Source organism: Manduca sexta, unplaced genomic scaffold (assembly GCF_014839805.1).
Source record: "Manduca sexta isolate Smith_Timp_Sample1 unplaced genomic scaffold, JHU_Msex_v1.0 HiC_scaffold_3144, whole genome shotgun sequence".
NCBI classification, from domain to species: Eukaryota; Metazoa; Arthropoda; class Insecta; order Lepidoptera; family Sphingidae; genus Manduca; species Manduca sexta.
Window position 1 is genome coordinate 11,823 of NW_023594180.1, and position 4,028 is coordinate 15,850.

General features: G+C 33.0%; 1 long non-coding RNA gene across 1 annotated transcript; it reads right to left on the minus strand.

Moving 5' to 3' along the window:
- Positions 1-264: 264 nt before the first annotated feature.
- Positions 265-1,037, minus strand: LOC115455443. The gene is made up of 3 exons (XR_003939793.2): positions 867-1,037; positions 587-772; positions 265-361 (listed from the first exon to the last, which is right to left on the minus strand). It is a non-coding gene; the product is annotated as an uncharacterized LOC115455443 (long non-coding RNA).
- Between the last annotated feature and the right edge of the window lie 2,991 nt (positions 1,038-4,028).

Below are 4,028 nucleotides of genomic sequence, written 5' to 3' on the forward strand. Positions count from 1 at the left end.
AAAGAAATCATAACTTTATAAATCTTTTTTATTATAAATACATTCTCATACATTTGTATTATCATCAAAATTTTTGTTCTAAGCGACTTAGGTGTATATAAAAATTGCTACAAATGTAATTTTCTGCTCGTGGATTCAAACCTAGAAACACACTGTCCGAGTAAGTACTAGGCCTATAGTGTGAGCTAAATATATCGACAGCTAAATAATTATAACATACCTAAAAATAGATACTCACGAGTAATATGGGATGGTGCAGCAGGTATTGCCTGAGTTTTTTGATCCCCAGGATCAGTATTGTCCAGAGTGTTTGGTGGTGGTTGTGACGGTGCACTCTCTTCCACTTCATATTTATTTACCTCTTCAATTAAATTGTGTTAACCAAATAATTATCTATTACTAATAATAATATATAGAAAAATTTAATATTTTAACTTTTCTTATTATTTTAACATGGCACTAAGCTCTAGGTAAGTTAGAACACTACCTCAAAAACATTTTAACAACCAACTAAATACATTCTAATATTGTTTTTATAAACATTTAACCGTGACCTGTAGCTTAACATGATTATAAAAATGCTTACAATTATGGGAAAGGCTGGCACACGACCTGTGGTTTGTGGTCCACCAAATCCCTCACCAATTATTTCGAGGACCCGTATTTCCCACTGAGCAAGGGAAGCAGAAGAAGGTCCACGTCGAGTCCCTGTGTGGTCTCTGCGCACAGCTGCTGCATTTTTTTTCTCTAAGTATTTCCTGTCAGTCCACACCTAAAATGATATTATATTATTTGTGTAAGTAGGTATGTATATGCCGTATCGTGGAATTAAAAGCTTAGCATATAACAAACAGGATAGTCATTACCTTTTGCCATTGTTGCACAGTTTTTATGCTACCACCCAGAGAATTGAGCAACTGCGAAATCTTCCACAATCGCTTTGCTCGAGCCCTGCCGTCACTCGTCCTGAGCATGCCCCTGGCTAATTCTTTGTTGTCGTGCAAGAAATTTAATAAAACGTTTAGCTGGTCCGCACTGCAAGCTTCAGACATACTTAATCTAAAAAAATAAAATACTTAAAACATAATTTTATACTCGAAACTACTATAATTTGTAAAAATACTTACTATTATTTCCCGCTGTAAAACACAAATGTATCAAAATTCCTCTGAAGGTTTTCTTTACTAAATTATGGCTGTCACCAATTATTTATCGGTGATTTTTCCAATATCAAGAAATAATAGCAGACAAAACAATAAATGAGAAGTTTTAAACTTTCGCGCTGAATATCTGACAACTACCAATTTATGACACTTATGTCTTGTCATAACGACTCCATAGAGAATACTTGTTTATTTTATGAATTCAGCACTTATCATTCACTCCGAACAACGAAATAAAAACATAAACTTAGTCTTTGGTTACGATAATAAATCCGAACATTTGTTAGACTAGGGTGTTTGCAATACTTTCGGAGCAGTATCGTATCGTCTCCGATATATCGTTGTCGATTCTCTAGATTTATATATTTTATGCAACAGAGCTTTACCCGCGGCACTGACCGCGTCAAAAAAATTTCAGGGATAAAAAATATCCCGTAGTTCTCAGGAGTAATGTAGCTTTTATTCCTTTATTTATTTAATTTACTGAATGTATTAAAAAAAAGTAATACCTGTAATAACCTAGAGTGACGTATTGTTCTAAAAAGTAGAAATATGATATATATAGCCTCGTCAGAACTATAAAAAACCTCGCTATTTTGTAGTAAAATATATAACTAATATCTTGTACCGACAACGTCAACTTAAAACGAAAAATCAAAAGTGACACCCAATCAGCTGTGACTGATTAGTTTAGTTAGGCTATTAACAATATGAATTCGAGCGTTGACTTAATAAACTATGAATAGATAAATTGAAACTATTAAAAGATTGCAAACCATATTTAGGTTATATCTTAAGAACTACCTTGCCAGTACTGATACCATGGGAAATTGAGCTTTCGTTTTTTTCCCCCTCTTAAGCGGGTAGGGACTTCCCTAGAGCGGTAGAACAGTAAATAGTACATCACTCATATCATTACACCCTCCTTACTTACTTAAGTGGGACTTCACTACCCAGGAAGCGGCGCAAAAGTAAATAGTACACGGCTCATATCATTACACAGATATTTTAGAGTTATAAATACTGGAAGTGTAGTTATTTTTGTACCTAATTACTAATTACCTTTAGGAACATAGCACCATATTTTTGACCATATTCACGTTGACTCTTGGTGATTAAAAGGTAGAGGCAGCTTCTTCTGCAGACACGTTGCACGCAACATACAGAACCTTTAGTATTTTGAAAATAAATGCACACGAAACAAAATGAAAAACTAATTGCATTTTTTTATTATGCGCTGTATTTTATACCTTTGAAATGATTTTGGAAATATCAACACTAGATATTTTAATGATATTTACGTTTAATGATTTAAAATTAAGTGTTTAATTTTGTTTACACCACCTCACCATGCGACGCGAAGCGAACCACTGAGGATTGTAGCCAGCGGTCTCTCCAAACACAATATAACCGGTACTATCCCGGTTGGTACCTACATGCAGCTACACAATTCTACAAAGCTCTATAGTGGGCATAAGGGACAACTTAGCCCTTTAAGATAAATTGCTAATGTATGCATCTGATAGAGATAAATAAAACCTATTTAGTGTCCAATAATCTTAAGCAATATATATATAAATATTAACAACTCTTTAAGTGATATAATAACTCTTAATGAACTGTAAAGATTTTTAAATACACGTTTGAATAAAAAACTTATATTAATACCTTGTTTTTGGAATTAGGAACATGTAATTTGGCGATTTTGGTAATACGGCCATGTGATTGAAAAATTTAAAAAGATCTTATGTATTCGTTTTGATTTTTGTATATTCTACTACAGGCCATTTTGCTTCTTTAAAAATTAGTTTTGCGTGTGGATAACTAAGCGCTTGTAATTAAATATAAATCTTAGCTTAGTACATAATTATAGCTTAGTATTTGATGGACAATTAATGATAGTAAAATAATAAACACGACAAATAATTTATGTCAAAACATGTCAAAATGTGTCGCCATAGCGACAGGCGACGGGTAACATCGCTTGTTGTCATAATTACGATTTAACTAATATATTTTATTGAAGGAAACAGTGAAATTAAAAATAATTTTAGGTTAATCAACTTATTTTCTGTCTGTTCATTCCTAAAGCGTATGTAGAGTATATTTTTATTATTTTCAGCCGTAAATGCACATTGAATTGTTATTACGTTGTGAACTTAATTATTATGTGAGTAAACACACTATACAATACAAGTTCTACTCTATTACTAACTTATAGTTGAATAGCTTTGACCTTCACTAAAGTTTCAGTCTCATGTTGTCGTCGACTTAGAACTTGAACTTAGGTCTTAGACATAAGAATTGCCAAAGGCCTATTTCCATTCCCCATATGTCTATTTAAAATTTTAGACACTCACAATTCTGCAATAAATGCTTATTTATTAATTGTAAAACCAACTATCTGTAAACCAACGACCTTTGTGATTTGAATTACTTCGGATACATTTTATACGAAGTTATTCGTAAAATTTATAAATAAAAAACAAAATTTGTCAAAAAGTGAGGTGGCCCCACCGAGACTTGAACTCGGTTCTCTCAATAACCATAGGCTGTTAAGTGTGCTATCCCAACTACACCATGGGACCACCCAAGTGCATGGTCGAAATAATTTATCCCTTGCGTCCGAAAACCATTTTCGTGCACGGAAAACGAGCTTAAAGCTTGTGACTTAAATGCGGTAATCCCATCACGTGATATTTTCGTTACTATTATTTGTTAATGAGAACAGTCAAGGAAGGGTTGATTTATATGCTGAGTAGGTACGTATGTATAATATGAAAGTTAAATCAATAAAATAACTTGTACTTACTTCACAGTACTGCGATGAGTCGGTATACAATAATAGAAACGATAGGTTCGATT